An 18,065-nucleotide genomic window follows, 5' to 3' on the forward strand; every position below is an offset into this window, starting at 1 on the left:
TTATGGACCTCAGGTGCTTTTGAAAGTTGGAGCTACACTTCTAACCAAGACCATAAGCTCCCCTAGTCAGTAAAGATCCCAGGTCACTTCCTAAACTGTCGAGAGTACCTTCTCCATGACAGCAAACCCCTGTTTTTGGTAACTGCTGTTAGGCTTAAGGGACTTGCTGCAGTTTGTAAAACTGACACAGAAATCACATTTATGACTAAAATAACAAACATTTTAAAATATGTAGAACAGCAGAAACCATAAACCAATGAAACAGCTTTTGGCCTCCGTCCTCAAAGTGCAGGCATGATGTGGTCATAGAAGTGCTTTAAAACCACTTTGAAGTGTTGAACGTATTCTTAATTCTTTGTATTTGCAATACGTCATGAGAAGCTGCAATGTAAAACAGTAGGACAGGTTTTTTAGGACTAGGTTTAAATGCAGGAGGGACCCTCGGCTCTAATGAAGTCAGTAGAGTCTTGTCTTTGGCTTCATCGTGTCCACCTGTAGGTGCTTTACTCTTGGATCATTTCCACTAATTCACTGAAGCAATGAGGTGCTACATGGAGTGACGAAGGGAATAAACACTTTGGCCTTTGTGTTTGCAGCAGTAATGTTAAGAACACGATTTTCTCCTGATGGTGCAGAAGAGGTTTCGTGCACAAGGGTCATACAGGAGACAGGTTGCCTCTGTCCCACACCGCAGAAGTTCAGCTGTGCAAACCCCCGGTGGCTTTGCACTGGGTGCTTAAACACCCGTGAAACTCCATAACCAACTGGGAAAGTGTGGTCTTTTCTGCCAAGGCAGAGCATAAGAGGAGGAAATGAAAATTTCTCATTGCTCTGTCTCTCAGGCAGCCCCAGAAATGCAGAGTTCAGTGCCATGAATCAGTCACAGCCTGATACTTTGCCAAGTCTCAAGTACCCTCAGCTTCCTCCTGTTTCCACGGGAGCTGAAAACTACCCACAGCTCTTGAAAGCCGCTTGGTGAGCTGAGTTCTGAAGGGCTTCACGTGTGCTGCCTCTCGCCCTGTCCAGGATGTGGAGGGAGGAACAAGTGGCTGGAGGGAGATAAAGCAGTAACAAATTGTCTGAGTGGCTTATGACTGCAGAGAGAAGCTATTTTTCACAGAGAAAAGAAAACAGTTCTGACAGAGATGCATTTTACTTGTCTTGTGAAGATCTCCACGTCTTTCTTTAGTGTTAAATAAACACCAGTATCGATCCTGGGAGATTAGCTGGCTGAGAATGTGGATAACAGCATCAGCCCCTACCGACTTCTAGTGTTTCCCAATGTTTCCTTCACCATGTGCTGTATAAAGCTTCTGTTCTCATGTGCAGCTTTCTGGCCACGTCCTGTCTTCTGCTGCCCAGCTGGTCACCCTGCTGCCAGGTTCTGCCCAAAACCTTCAAGCAAAATACCTCTCAAAATACCATCTGCTGTGATGCTCCTAGTGTAAGATGCTCCAAACTCAAGTTCTTCCAAGCCTTTCAAATATGACGCTGCTCTACTTGGGCAGCTCAGTGGGTAAAAGAAACATGTTACAGTTTGCTCAGCAGTTCAGTGTGGTAGCCAGTTTGGGCACACACCACGGGCGGGTGCCAGTTCCTTGCTCCCATTTTGGAGGAAGGACAGGGACCGCAGCCTGTGGATGGCATCCTCAGGAAAATTTGAAGCCCCTCCTGGGGACCTCCAAAAAAGAAAAGCAAAACTGGGTGCCCTGAGAGGTCTTCATGGAAAGCAGAGGTGTCACTTGTACGCACAGACTCAGGCCACTGATGCCAGAAGGAAGCGTAACGTCATTTCACATCCAGCTTCTTATACTCTCTAGTGCTTGTTTTCTTTACAGCAAGTTTCTCTTTCTATTACCCTGAGGCACAAATCAAATCAGCCATGCTACTGGGTCAAATTCAGTGGTGATGCATAAAATGGCGGTGAGGGTGAGTAAGTTAAGAAGCAAGGGTTAGGCAGTAGTTAAGCAGTTGAGAAGCAAGTGTCAGGCAGTCAACGCAAGTTTGGAAAGGGCAGCGAGGTTGAGCAGGAAAAGAAGGTCAGTTCCATTAACAATGATGTTTCTGGATTGCTCAGGTTTATGAAGACTTGTAGAAGAAGAGGGTCTGAATTTTGCTTAGTCACTCAGGAAGAGATAACACCCTGCTAGGATATGGGTCACTGAAGGTTATCGCTCCTTTGTACAGAGCACACAATAAGCAGGAGCACCCAGTGCAGTTACGGCAGCGTATCGCGCAGAGGAGCTGGACATTTCCCATAAAAGTGTTGGTGCCATATTCACATCCCTCTCATTTTTTATTCACATTTCTTTTATTACACTTACATATTTTAATTCCCTTTTATTATGTACTTCAGGGTTATTGTGCCCTGAAAGCCAGCAACCTTGGCCTGGATGATGGGTGTTTATATGATGGCATTGCACCATAAAGAGCACAAACACAAAATCCTGCACGTTGCCTTTCAGAGCAGGGAGAGTTTTGTCATCCTCCTCTGCCAACGCTAAAAATTGGGCCTCATTCTCCAAGACAAAAGTGTCATATTTTAATCCAATGTTAATGTTATTTTCTCTCTTATGAACTCTCCATATTTTGCTTAAGGCATAAGTAGTTCCTTTGATTTTATTTGAAGCCGTCTGTCTCTTGATTTCATAAAACAACTTAATTTCTTAAGAGGTCTCTTACATCAGAAGCAACCAACTAGATTAGACTTGTTGATTCAGCGTTTAACTGTATTTTTACACTGTGGCTGAATATAGCAACGCATTATTTGAGACTTGACCAGGCTGAGAATCACAGCGACGGGAGAATGCATAGTCACAGAGCCCTGCGGATCTTCTCCTGAAATGATGGGTGAGTCAGGGAATCTGCAGCGTCACAGCCCGACGTGCTCTGTCCTTTGGTACAGATACTACGACATGCGCACGGAGTTATGTTTAACACAGATTAATGAGCGTTCAGATATCTGAAAATAAAGCAGAGGCATAGATAGCCTTGTTACTGCCGTGCTGGAGCGGGGGGCTCAGCCTTGCCTCTCCACCCTGAGCTCCTTCCCGCTGGCCCCAGAGACACCTGCTCCAAGAGATGCTTGTGGGACACCCATTTGCAGAGGGTTTTCAGCCATGTGAGAGTGTAAAAACATCCTGTGTTCCCCCAGACTAAGGAAGAGGCATTGCAGGGGGTCCTGTCCACCTCAGACTTGCACACAGCAGCTATGTATATCCCTCCTCTATGTATATCCCGTCTCTAGGAAGCCACGGTGCTGGCTGCCTGCGGCTTTATGCCGCAGCCCTTTCCTGCCGAGATTGTGCAGGTCCATTGTGTGAATACCATGGAAACATGGTGCTGGCCCCAAGGAAATCTGTGGTGTCCCCACTGGGTGTCCTTAGAGGTCTTTCCCTCCTGGCAAGCAGGAGCAGATGGCAGAAGGAGGAATAGTTTATTCCTCTCTTGGCTGGTCTTGGTCAACTGCAGCCCAGGAGCTGTTGCACGTGTTGGATGGGGCCTAACGCTAGTGTCCATGTCCAGCACTGCTGGGCCAGAAAAGGCCCATTTTCCCACCCCTCAGCACTGCTGGACCACTTGTCTGTGACTCCATCGTCAGGCCATAACTTCGGTCTGGTTTCTGTCTCCCCAGAGGTCAGTCAAGATAATGATCCTTGAAGACCACAACAGTGGTCACCTGAATTTCAGTTGCTAAGCCCAAAAACATTTCTGTTAAACAAGAGCAATGTCAAACTGGCATGAAAGTAAAACCAAAACCAAACAGTAATTACAAAAGGCCAAAACGCTGCCTGGCAGAATTCAACAAGCAGCATCTCCGAACGGGTGCCGGCACCATATTTCCCAGGCAATCCCTGGCCACTCTTCCCAGTTTCCTCTTTAAAGTTCAGCTGAGCACATTTTTAGTTGCTTATCCATTTTGAAACACCCTTAAGGGTACTGTTAAAAATAACCTAAATAAATAAATATGCAGCAGATATTTCTATGTAGCTAGTGGAACATTTGAATATATTCAAACATTAAGTCAGAGCCAGCTCCTTGTAATCATTTATGTTTGTGCTCTAGGTCTCCCTGTGTGGTGTACCTTTGCAGATAGCAGAGCAATAAAATACTCCGTTATCTCCAGATACTTTAGACTGTGCCATTCCTTAAACTGTGTGAATTATGCCTGATGTTTCCCTCAGGTAACAGTTAAATGGAAAAATGTATTTCCCAATATTTCACCAGGTCTCTTATCAGTTCTTGGGCTCCTATCAGCTTCAGCTTGTTTTGCAAGAATGTGCGAAATGAAACGATCTGGGGTTTTGCTCATGGAGCAACATTGCTGTGTTCATCGAGCAGAGGGGTTCACCTGGCTGCAGGCTCCATGGCTCGACAGGGCTGGGGTCTACACTGCCCCACACCATCGCCAAGTGTTTGTTCCAGAACTATTCGGGTGTGCACAGCCCTGTTCTTTATAACGCTTGAAATCACATTTGGATTTGGAAATTTTAACCTGAACTCACCTTTATTGCCAGCCTGATTTTCCCCTGGAATTGCACAAAGTGGGTAGTCATGGGACATGGAGTCTTTTGTCTTTTGATCTTATGTCAGGATAGTTTCAGATTATTTAACGAGCCTCACTTTCTTGAATATTTTAGTAATTGTTAAGAGAGGAACTTCCAGTTTCTGTACTGCAATGAATTGTCACTGAAATGCTTTTATTTTTCTTATTTTTCGATTTACTGTTAACACACTTAACTTCTTTTTCCATTTGTGGGCTCATAAACATTTTCATACAAGTCTCCCAAGTATACATTGCCATCTAGCACAGAAAAGCCTGCTTTTCTTACTTGTGTTACAGACATCCTTAGAAGTAAAGCAGTAGGTTCAAAGACTACATGCTGAAAATCAGTAGTTCAGATTAATTTTTTAGATTAGTGCTAGCAAACTGTCCCTTCTTTAAACTTTGCTTCTCTATATCATACAGACACCACATAGTTTTAAAAATATTAAAATATATTAAATACTAAATAAAATATTAAACATATTTTAAAATAACTCTTACCATCTATACGAGTAGGGCAAATTAGGTAAAATTCAAGAGCTGAGTAGAGTTAGTTGTAAGCAGAAATTAAACATCATTTTGTTCATCTCTCTCATTCTCAATCTACAAATGAGATCTTTCTCGTGCTGTTAAAAAGCCCCTCAGCACCCCCTGTTGCATTCACACCCCTGAATATCCTTCCTATCTGCTTGTTTGCAGACCAACTCAGGGAGACGCTAAAATATCTTTATGTAGATGAGGAGGTGGCCTGGCCTGGCATACTGTCTGCTCAGGAGAAGGCAGAAATAGGAAAGTGGTAATTCAGGACTATGAGACAATCCCAGCTGCAGCACTCCTTATTAGCGCTGCTTATTTGAGGAGGTTTACAAGAACGGCGACCGAGAGATCCAGCAAAAAAAGCCCCAACCACAAATGGAGCATTTGAATGAATTTTCATTTATCACTTGGTGAAACAAAGAGCAGGTAGCAATGTGTGTATTTCTGTGCTCACAGTCGCAGACCCGCCAGCTCCAGGACTCCTGGGCTCATCCACAGCATCTCTCAGTCAGTCCAGCCCTGACTGCTAGTTTTTTTCTTCCCCCGCACGATGCTTGTAGCTGATACTTTGGCCTCTGCTTGTACAACGGGAAGCCTCGTAGTTCATGTGGCTTAGCTGTGGCTTGCATACAGTCTATGGTTTCAGCCTTTTTCTTTAGCTGGGTTTTTTCAGTAAAAAAAAAAAGAGGCTTATTTGCTCCTGGTGCCAAACCTGAAGGAAAGCTTGGCCGCCCAGGGCTGTAATCAGGCCCACAGCTGTCTTCGGATCCCAAAGTGGCCACTATTGCAGTTCCTATCTGCAAAATTATTGATACAAAGAGTGTACTTCCTCCAGATGGGATAAAAATATGCAAAGCCACAGATCCCAAAGCCACGTGTGCAAGCCATTTTGCAACCAGTGGGCAGTAACAGCGATGGGAAAACCCTGCAGTCCAGGGGTGGTGGCACCTTCTTTTGCAGCAACTTCTGGGAACAGACCCTGGCCACAGCACTTGCTGCCAAAGCTGGTGCTCCCCTTCGCTCCTTGACAGACTGCTTCAGGTTGTAATCGTGCCAGATCAAACAAGCTAAAAATATTGTGTCTAATCAGTTTAGGATAAAGGCCGTCTTGGAAAAGATAGTTGCTCCAGGAAATAAGCTTCTTTCTCAATAGCTGGCATCATTCCCACTGAGTCACTGAGGGGGCTCAAAGCGCTGGGCTGCAGGAGTGAAGCGAAAAACTCCTTTGGGTGAAACTAAAAAGGGAATCTCCCCCATGCTGAGCTTCATGCAAAAACACCTAAAAATAAAGCAGTGAGAAACTGGTCAGCCTGAAGGGCAGCATTGGGACTGGGAAAAACAACCGTAATCCTGGACACAAGTCCCTTGAGAACAAGCATTTGGGGGACTGGTGAACGGCAGGGGAAAGGGGAGCTGCCCATATCAGTTATCAAAGTCTATGAAGAAGGTAATTTAGAGCAAACAGAAGGAGGATAAAATAAGAGCAGGATTTTCAGCAGGGCTCTCCCCTGAAGGGTGAGGAGGCGAATGCTCCTCGGGATGGGGCCAACAGCACCGGGGAGCCTCCACAAGCACAACCGGGTGGTCGTCTGGGCTGGGCAAAACGGAGCCCGCTGGGTAGAAACCTGCAGCTGGAGGTCTGGGGAGGTGGTCTTCCGAAGAAAGGTCAGAAAAGTAATCACTCCTTATCAGACTCTCCTTCATATCTCGAAAACTTCTTCCCTGTCTCATCTCCCAAGACGTTTGCATGAAAAAAATGGTCACACAGACAATGTGCTTGGAGTGAGTATGTTTGGGTGATCCAGTCTGGCTGTCGATTGAAATTAAATGACTGCTCTTTGTAACGCCATAAACCCTTGCGTTTCTGTGTCTTAAAGCTCAATCCTGAAATAATATTACAAAGTGCCACAGTTTGAGGAAATTCCTCACTCGTGACATATCCCTTACAAAGGCATTAATAACTAACTTCTTAAGATTCATCATTATAAATATAGTAGTACCTTCTCATATGATAGTGGCTTTCATGAAAAATGCATTCAAATTTTTGTATTCTTTTTATGAGCTGCCTTTATGATCAAAAGTTAATTACCTTTTATCTACTGGCTGCACTTACATGATGTAATATTTTCCAAGGTCTGCTGGAAAGACTTTTTATTTATGACTCAGGATGGGCCTAAAATAAAAACCATGTATCCAAGTACATCTGATAAGTGTGCGTTGGTTGCAGTCTATTGTCACTATCAGTACAAGCCACGATTAAATATCCTCTGTCCTGTGATGTGCCCATGGAAAAACAACCACACAAACATGTGTATTCCTTCATTTTTTAAATCATTCTGTTTTTCTAGCCAATCCAGCCCTTTATTTACCGAACTATGTACTCAGAGCCTGATTTAAACAGCACTGAAGAGTCAGACTGCAGCTTGTTTTGGATCGGCAGGATTCACCGTCAGGACAAGGCGAGCAGGGACTATCGCCTGAGCTATGGGATGCAAGGTACGGTGCAGCGCTGTTGTTCCCATTGGTGCCAGCTCCTAAGTAGCGATCATAGTAAATAAATGATATACACAAACCTTTGCTGAGACTCGTGATATTCTAGACTGTTGAGTTGCTGCAGTTTGGGTTGGAAAGGCTGCATCGCCCAGACTAGCCTGGGTCCTGACGGGCCCCGGGCCAGCCTGCTGTGAGAAGAGAGACCTGCTGTCAGTGGTGGCAGGTCTGAAAAGCTTTCTGCCTCATCTCTTGGGTGTAAAGTGAGGCTTTGCCAAAAGGATATCCACCTCCACAAGAACCCTTCTGCCTTTCTCATGCACTTTAAGATGTTCCTAAAATTTCTAGGACAATTTTCTTCCACCTGAAGCTAAGTCTTAGTTACTTTTAAGCAACTGGGTTTTGTTTCAATGACTGATTAAACCACAACTCTCTATAGTGAGACATACCAAAAATTGCTGAAAATTATCAGGGTGAAGCAAAGGAGAAAGTCAGGGCACTTTTAGGAGAGTGCGGGTGGAAATGCTGAGCTGCAGATGGGTGAGATAGCAGAAGTAACCAGGAAAGCCAGCTTGCTGGGGAGGCTGGTACAAGGCAAGGAAGTACAAATTAACCTATGAAGAGACTTGGGCCATGTGCTCCAGAGGGGCTTTCTGTGCCTGCAGCCTGGCACATGTGTGGGAGGTGGGTACAGAGCCCCAGCATGGCATCAGCCCCTGCGGGTCCTGTGACGCCTTCGTGCGCAAGAAGGGCACGGGGGACCAGGGGCAGGGAGGGTGGTCTGACTGCTCTCCTTGCACTCCCAGCTGAGGTCTTACCCTTGCACAGAGGGCTGCTGGCATGCTCTTGCGGAAGGGTGACCCTCCTGCAAGGCTCCTTCGGAGGACTCGGGAATCAGCCCCACCGAGGAGGAGGAGCAGGGAGATGTCCCCACCGCCCTGCTCTCAGCCCTTCCCCTCCTCCTGTCAACCCACAGGGGAGTAGAAACAGCTGAGCACTCATTCTGGGCTGGAAAGAGACAATTCTGGACTTGGTTTAGTCACATGAGGTAAAAAAAGAATTTCTTAAGGACCGCAGATCATGTTTTCTCTTGCCAATTGCCTACATGTTGGAAAGTGAAACTTTGTTGCGTATACACGAGGCCATTGAAATCTAAGATTTTTCCAAACTGGTGCAACCCAATTGCAGAACATCATGGTCAGCCTTGCCTGCCTTGTGCACCGCAGAGCATTTCATTAATATTTAAACTCAGTCTTAGAATCATAGAATCATTTAAGTTGGAAAAGACCTTGAAGATCATCAAGTCCAACCATTAACATAACACTGCCAAGTCCAGCACTAAACCATGTCCCTAAAAGCCACATCTATTGCCTCCAGGGATGGTGACCCAGCCACTGGGCAGCCTGTTCCAGTGCTTGACAACACTTTTGGTGAAGAAATTTTTCCTAATATCCAATCTAACCCTCCCCTGGCACAACCTGAGGCTGTTTCCTCTCGTCCTATCGCTTGTTACTTGGGAGAAGAGACCAATACCCACCTCGCTACAACCTCCTTTCAGGTAGTTGTAGAGAGCGGTAAGGTCTCCCCTGAGCCCCCTTTTCTCCAAACTAAACAGCCCCAGCTCCCTCAGCCGCTCCTCATAAGACTTGTGCTTTTGACTCCTTTCCCAGAAGCCATGGCAAGGGTTTGTGATTTAAGCAGGGCTGTGTAAGCAAGACAGCCCTGGTGGGTCTGAGCTGCTGAATGGCAGAGCTCGCACGCACTCCTGCAGACCGGGAGCTTGTAAGGTGCGTGGGCTGGAAGTCACAGCGGATGAACCGGGCTTGCCCCAGAGAGCTGCAAGCAGTACTTCTGGTGAAGCTATCACACATGAGAGCTGACCCGCACAGCGCGCCGGGAGAGTGAAGAGAGTCATGCCAGCAAGGAGTCCTGGTGTGCAAACAGGCACCCAGCACGTACCATAGCGTGGCTGTAACCTATTTGCCTTTGTCACCATGATTAGGGAGCAGTGGGAGTAGCATGGGGGCCAGAGACTCAGCTGGGGGGTGCAGGGGAGAGCAACTTCGATGGAGCGCTGAGATTATAAATGGTTGTGGAAGACCATCTGTGCCATCCTATGACCTTGCTCACAGAAGGCAAGAAAAACTTGGATAGTTTTAATGTTCTGAAGGCAGGATGGAGAGGATGAAAGACTATCATGTCTGTGGCAGAGGAACGAGGTGCCAGCAAAATGCATAGAAAGAATAAATGACATGTGCAGAGTAGTGGGTGTCTCCTTAAGGCACCAACAAATTAGAGTTTAAATCTTCAGCAGAAAAGATTGAGGTTGACTATCCCAGGCACCCTGCTCCTGATTGATGCAGCTGTGAAAACCTGTTTTTCTTAAGAACCAATATGTAAAGTTCTCTCCTCACTTCCTAGACTCTGCCTGTCTATGTCTGCCTGTGCCAGATTCCTTATGTACATTTACAAAAACACAAATGAATACTAACAATTCCAACACAACCATTAATCAATATTAATGACAATGCAAACACAACCATTAGACTGGCCTGATCATACACCAAAAAGAGTTGGGGCTCTTGTGATTACTATAAACCATTCTTTTTATATATATTGAGATTTTATGATATTGATATTTATATATATATATAAAAAATATTTTGCCTGGACAGTCTAAAAATACAGCATATGAAATGCCATTGAACTCTTCTATTCCTGGTTAGCATTTGAAAACCAATCCAAAATATGATTCTTACTCAAGTATAATTTATTAACATAAACCTATGTTGATAACCTTTACACTCTGTCTGAAGATAAAGTGTTTGTAAATATGCCTCATGTAATCACTCCAAATTTTTGGAAGATAATAGTTCAATAAGAGGAACAGTACCTTGATTAGAAGAACAATTAATGCTTGTTTAAGTGTGACTTTTATTACTACTGTCTCATTCTACAGTTAAACATTACCCGAGGTATCTCACTATTAATGTATTAATGATACAATAGCACTTGGTTTTTAGGACCTTCCACTCAAGATCCTTGAATTGCTTTATGACTGTTACTGTGACTTTATAACAGCCTTCCATAGTAGATAAACATATGATATTTACTTTACTTAAAAGAAACTGATGCATGTAAAAATGTCTCAGTGCCATATCAAGGGATGTTTTATTGATAGATATTTTGGAAACTTCCTTTGCAAGGACATCTTCTCCTGTGATGGCCCAGACAGCCCAGTGCAGCTCTTGTTAGAGGCAGATATTAGCTCATAGCAATCAATACTCTTCATTGTTCTGGAATTAAAATAACCTTGACTGGGAGAAGCCTTCTGAGAGCCTGACCAAGCTTTGTATTATTTCAAGGGGAAAAATACCATCCTTATGTTCTTTCTTACTCATGCTTCAAGTCAGTGGCAGGTCCTTGAGACTATTCCAGGTCTTAAGATCCCTGGATTGAAAAACCCTGCCCTAGAAATCTGCTCCCTCCTTCAGGCAGGGAAGCAGGCTGTGAAAAGCGTAATGGGATTTGGTGGCAGAGCTATTGCTCTTGTGTCACGATCAAGTGGGGCTGGATTACTGACATGGTTTTCCATCTCCCTTGCTACCAACCAGCTCAAAATCAGCACTGTGTCCCTCAGGAGTCTGCACTGATTTGCTCCATGACTGACTACCTTGTACAGGGCAGGCAGCCATGTCCTTGCATGGGTTGTTGTGCCTCAGCTATGTGACCTGGGTGTTCAGGTCCTATTGTTCGTGTGCTGCCATCCACGAGGATGTCTCGTCAGATGTCTTCCTTAATTGTTTCCCAACAATGCCTCTTTAATCCATTTTAGTTATCGATTAGGCCACCAGCAAGAATTCCAGAATTGCAATGACTGCGGTTGAGATTGTTTGGGAGGTCTGTGAGGGGCATTGCAGATATTTGATATTAGTCTGTTAGACATTAATATGACTGTACTCCGCAAGTATGTTAAGAATGCAACTATACAAAAGGCACACGTACCTCTGTGCAAAGGATGCTCTGAGTGGGAGCTCCTGATCTCCCTAGCTCTCAACACTAGAAACAAAAAAGTGTAAAGGAAACTGGAGAGAACCAAATTCAAAACCCATAAAGGAAATCCTTTTTCTCTGAGTGCCCAACTCAAGGTGAAATTCCTGCCATACAGTGTTGTTGAGGCCAGTAGTCCAACAGGAATTCAGCAAGTGAACATTGACTGCCCCGCTTTGCAGCTGCAGTTCTCCGTGCTGAGCTGCAGGTCTTTGCAATAAGCTCCCATGCATAGAATCTGCTTCAGGATGAACTCTGGGATGGTTTCAGTCCAAATGGTTCAGGCATTTCTAAAAATATGACTTAGGAAGAATGCATTCCTTTTCTGCCAGCTTTTATCTGTGAAATGTCCACCTCCGCCCACTGACACTCCAACTTACCCCACTTGCTCCATGCAATGGGCCTCAAGGCTGCAGACCTGCTGAGAGGGGACCAAAACGAAGCCAGATATTGGGTCTCCTGATTTCTTGTTATCACTTTTTAAAAGAGCCCAGAAACAATCACTAGTTAAAGAAAACTATTAAGATTGCAAAGTAAAGCATCCCAAACTAGGATGTGACAGAATTCAGGTTGCTTATGTGCGCATATATTGGATATAGACATTAACCGCAGGATCTCATGGCTGTGTCCCACAGGACCCTTGCCTCTTTCAGATCAAAAGAAGTCTTCGCTGGAGATGGATTGGGTGGCTCATGGAAGAAGGCTGATGTGGATGCCCATAGCTGAGCTTGTCACACTCAGCTGTCTTTAGGAAAAGATGGACACTTCCAGGGTGTGATTAGCCCATCTTCCCATGGTGGCTGTCTACAGGAGGTCATCTGAATTGTACCTTGTGACTATCTGTCACTCCCACAGACTGCAGAGGCACTCCCAGATGCCACTCCCACAGGAGTCTCCCAGATGCAGGTGTCGACTTTGCAGATGTTTAAAGTCCAGTGATTCGACTCCTATCGTTGGTGTGTAATGGCAGGTGCCACTAAAGGGAGGCTTGAAAAAGTTAGAGGGCTTCAGGAACAGAAGATGAATTTCCAACATCTGTCTACTTTGGGTCATGACAGAGCAGTGTAGATTCTGAGCCGGTGCCATACGGCAACTCCTGTGTTTGTTTGCTGAGCTGAGAGTGGCCTCCTCCTAGATCAGCTCGGTCGGGTGAGCTGGGCTGATCTAAGGGGCCGTGGGTGCTACCGGGGAGGTCCTGCTCCCCTCTCCAGCACCCTGACACCTCTGCTGTGCATTGCTGGTGTGTCCTTTGCCCTGCAGCAAAGGTGCTAATGTGTAGCTTGACTGAAGAACAGATAGAAAAGGAACAGTAAGGAGAAGAGGGGAAAGATGAGTGGAAACTTGGCAACTACCAGGGAAGACAGACGCTGTGAGTCTGCTCTGCAATTTTCCAAGTAAACCTGCTAGATCTCCCCTTGGCATAGTCAGATCACAGTTTTACAGCATAAATCAGGTTGGAGGAGCAACAGCAAAGCAAAACCTTTGAAATGAATCTCTACTACTAGGCTTCCCCCAACAGCACTGTGAGCGGGCTTTGTGGTGGCAGCACAATGCACAGTCCATAGTCCCAATCCTTCCCCAGCCCTGGTGCCTTTTGGAGTCTTCAAGTTCCCTCAGCTACCTCTGGAGGGAGAGAAGTTATTTTAGAGTGAGGCAGAATAAATATGCTTGAACCACAGGCATGGGGAATCTGCAGTTGAGCTACAGCATAGTTAATCCAAATTTAGTTCTAAATGCACAAAGAGGTAAGTCACCTCAGATGGCTGCTGCTGCAAGAGAAATGGATGTAGGAATACCTCTGGTGAGCCATGAAACTATCACTCTAGAACAAACTGATAGAGAAAAGAAATGGATTTTAACCCATGTTTTAGGGTATTGCTGAATCAATGTCTAAATATGCCCAAGTTAATAGGGGCATTAGAAGGAGTGAAAATCTCTGAAATAAAGATTCCTTAATCCTGCAGAAGGAGAAGATCTGGAGTCCTCACAGGTGCTGACAATGTACTTTAGGCTACTGCTTGGTGACTTTGGGATGCTGGAGCATCTGGTGACCCAGCAGGGCAGTGGGGACAAATCTGCCCAGCAGCTGGCACAGGAACGTTACCTTTCTGGGTGCTTCTTTTCTTATTCTACTTGAAACCAGCCTCAAAGATCAGACATCCTCTTCCCAAAGAAGCTGAGCCTTGCTGAGCTTATCCAGGCACTCCTATCACCCTGAAGCTATGTTTAGCAGTATGGCTGCACTTCACTCCCACTCACGTAGACATACCTGAACTGGCTAAAACTGGTTAATTTAGATGCTGATAAGAGAAAACACTCCAGTCTGACTTGCACCTAGTTGCATATAAACTGCTCCACATCCTCTTTTGTCCTCTGCAGCTGCTGGGTTCCTGTATCCAATATTTTTGGGGTTTTTTTTCATCTTACTGGCTCCCTAGCTTACTTCTGACTATGCTTTAGCCTTCCTCCAGCACTGAAAAGTTGCCTGCAAATCCATGAACCTGGATGCAAGGAGACTTCCCTACTGAAGAAGTCACGGGGGTAGCACAAAAGGTCTGTCCAGGCTCCTGCACATCTGGGTGCAGGAGTGTCGGCAGTAGAAGCACATTTGTGCTGGTGTCCAGTTCAGGGTTAGGAAAAGTGACTGAACTCAAGCACGTGAAGTGCTTTCTAGGACACAGTTTAGAGTGAAAGACACAATGCACGAGACATTGTGCTGGAGGGGGGCAAACCCAGCTGCCAGAAGGCAGTGCAGCCCTGCTGCGGGCAGGCACGTGCGGTACCCCAAACTGCATTCCCAGGGCCTTCCTCTGCTGTGGGGCTGGGGCCTGCCTCCTCCTCACTCCTGCCATCCCAGCGCTGGCTGCCCTCATGCACTGAAAGCTGGACACCCTAAACAGAGGGAAAAAAACTTTCCAGACAGCTCCTAGCCTATCTCCATGTTAATGTGTTCATGACAATGAGTCCTTATATTAAGATGTAGAACAGAAGAGAAAGTAAAGTTCACATTTTTGGATTCAATGTTTATTAAGGCTGGCTGGGGAGGAATAGTAATTAACATTAGTTATCTAGTAAACCTCTAAATATAGTCCTGTGGCCAGTTTAGAAGAATTATATGATTATTGCTGTTCTTTCCTTTTGTGTCATCAGTATGAGTAATCTATCAGGATCATCTTCTCTGTCACGTGTGCACTTTTTAAAAGTGGAGGTTGTAAGCTAGTACATGATTTTAAGCCACTCTCTAAATTAACTCTTCTCTTTCAGTGCCATTTCCAAACTTTCTGCCATAGATTTATTTTATCTGAGCACCTGCAGCCTCCTCCTGCAGTCTCATTGGGAGCATCTGCATCATTGCATTGATTCAGAACACAAGTCCACTTTCGTAGCAAATCTCTTGATCATCTCCCATTCCTTTGCTTTGGGTTGCTTGATGGAGCAGCCTCAGACTGCATGAACCAGATTCCTGGGGATGGGAATGAATGGGAAGATGTGTTCCAGGGGTGCGTCTGGGAGCAGCTGCAAAGGGGAGTTCAACAGCTCATCCAAAATAAAGAAAAACACTGAAATGTGGATTTCAGGTCCTGAGCACCAACTGCTTTGCTGTACAAATCCACTCGTGTTTGTACATATGTTGTGGTTTAAACCCAGCCAGCAGCTAAGCCCCACTCAGCCGCTTGCTCACTCCTCCATCCAGTGGGATGAGGGAGAGAATCGGAAGGGTAAAAGTGTGAAAACTCATGGGTTGAGATAAAGACAGTTTAATAGGTAAAGCAAAAGCCACGCACGCAAGCAAAGCAAAACAAGGAATTAATTCACTCCTTCCCATGGGCAGGCAGGTGTTCAGCCATCTCCAGGAAAGCAGGGCTCCATCACGCGTAACGGTTACTTGGGAAGACAAACGCCATCACTCCAAATGTCCCTCTTTTCTGCTTCTTGCCCCAGCTTTATATACTGAGCATGATGCCATATGGTATGGAATAGCCCTTTGGTCAGTTGGGGTCAGCTGTCCCAGCTGTGTCCCCTCCCAGCTCCTTGTGCACCCCCAGCCTGCTCGCTGGTGGGGTGGGGTGAGGAGGAGAAAAGGCCTTGACTCTGTGTAAGCACTGCTCAGCAGTAATGAAAACACCCCTGTGTTATCAGCACTGTTTTCAGCACAAATCAAAAACATAGCCCCATAGTAGGTACTATGAAGAAATTTAACTATTCCAGCCAAAACCAGTACAACGTACTACATGTTGAAGTAGAGGTAGCTCTTCACTCTGTGCCTGTTCACTTCGTAATGCAAGTCATGCTGGTATTATTTCATTTAACCCTCATTTTTTCTGTATGTTTCTTTTTCTCTCCTTCCTTTTCTTTTACTTATGTACAAGTAGTTTCAGGCAACATTTGGCTTGACTGCAAAATGTTGGCTGCAAAATTACATTTCTTCTTTGCTGAAACACCAATCCTTAGTGTAAAGAGTAGTCATATATAATTCTAGATTGTCTGAATGTTATTTAACCTCTTCTTTCTCTATGCTATGTATCCTAACAATAAACACAAAATGTATATATAAAGTTTTTGCTTGTCGGAGTGGGAGACGGACCCGGAGTAACGATGAATCTCAATATGAGTAAGGTCGTTCTCGTTTATTCAGATTACTTGACAGATTTATATAGAAGCTAAGCAAAGCACGCGCTAACAGCGACTATTCCATTGGATAACTATACTTGTCCACGCGCTTAAAACAATTATATGATTGGTACAAAGTTGCCGTTCACGCACTGTTCACAAAGGGGGGTTTATCAGCACTTTCCCAGACTTAGTCCCGCTTATCTTGTTTTACCAAGTACTCCTTCTGCTGTTCTCAAGGGAATTTCACCTTGATCTCTGGCTCCCAGGCCCCATCAAAGGCTGGATTGCTCACATCAATTAAGCTGTGTCCTTTTTCACTTAACCATTCTTCCACATTTGCTTATAGACTTTTGCTTATAGACTGCAGGTAAAGGCCCCCAGGTCGGCAGAACTTGATGAAATTAATCCTGGACTACTTAAGGAGTCAGAGAAGCAACCTCTGACTGTCTACAGAGACCTGGAGAAGGATGGGACGTTAGAATCTTGCTGAATGCAAAAGGATTTACTTTATTTTTAACTGAAGGAGAAAGGAGAACCGAGGGAATTCGAGACTACTTCAGCACTTTTATATAAATTTTAGCACCTTGAAGATAACAAAGAGATAAGCAAAGATGAACAGACGTTTTTCAAGAACAAATTGTATCAAACTGATAAAACGTTCTCTTTCATAGAGTGAGCAGCCCAGGGTAGATCTAAAGTAGATGTGAAACTTTCTAATGATAACAATGCTAGAGCTGAGGAATAGGTAGCCAACAGTATTGTAAAATCTCCTCGGAGCTCCTACAGAGCAGGTTAGATAGCCTCGGGGATGGCTGGGCAGGTGCCGCGAACAAGGGCACAGCACCCATGCTCCAACTTGTGCCTATTGCCTCTATCGCCATGTTTGAGGTCTTGCATTGGGGACCCAGAATTGGACGCAGACCTTTAGATGTAGTCCCACAAGCACTGAATAGAGGGAAATAATCCCCTCTCTCGGCCTGCTGGCTACACCTTTGCTCATGCGGCCCAGGAGGGTGTTGGCCACCTGTGCTGCCAGGGCACGTTGCTGGCTCATGGTCAACTTGGTGTCCACCAGGGCTGCCAGGCCCTTTTCTCCAGAGCCGCTTTCTTGCCAGCTGGAACACAGCCTACACTGTAGCACGGGGTGAGTGCCTCCCAGGTGCATGAATTTGTTATAATGTACTATATTAACAGACTCGCACACAATATCTCAAGCAAACAGTAATGTTAATAGAACTAAACTATATCAATTACGGTTCTTAAAGGGCAAACTGCAGATTAGCAAGCTGCATGCACCTTGATTCCCATGGTGTCAGTTGATTTGCTGTGCTAGATCAGGACATTATCCCGTCCAGGTACCATACAGTGCTTACAACGTTAACACCGCAGCGATCTTAGATGCAGGAAATAGGCTCTGTTTATCACCCTGTTATCACTGAGAAAGCTCCAAGCACAGAAACATTGTGCTTCAGGGAGAACTTTGACTTTCATAAAGCCAAGATGATAAATGGGAATTTATTACTTCGAAGATTTTCTGTCTGAACACAGAAAATGTCCCTGACTCCTTGTGCAAAATTTCCTGTTAGCCACAAAACCCCCTTACCCCAGGGATTTAAAGGCCAGACCCTGGATTAGGAGAGCAGAGCAGGAGAAAACCCATCCCCTGAGTAGAAGTGTGCCATTTCCTTGATGTAATACATCTCTTGAAGGGCGTCTGCGAGTTAATTGCCTTGTTATTTAGTTTTTATTTTTATTTTAATTACCTTGTTTGCCAGAGCTTTTGGAATCGAAGAAAATTAAATACTTCATAGTCACTGCATTTTTAATG

Source organism: Mycteria americana, chromosome 1 (assembly GCF_035582795.1).
Source record: "Mycteria americana isolate JAX WOST 10 ecotype Jacksonville Zoo and Gardens chromosome 1, USCA_MyAme_1.0, whole genome shotgun sequence".
Classification (NCBI taxonomy): domain Eukaryota; kingdom Metazoa; phylum Chordata; class Aves; order Ciconiiformes; family Ciconiidae; genus Mycteria; species Mycteria americana.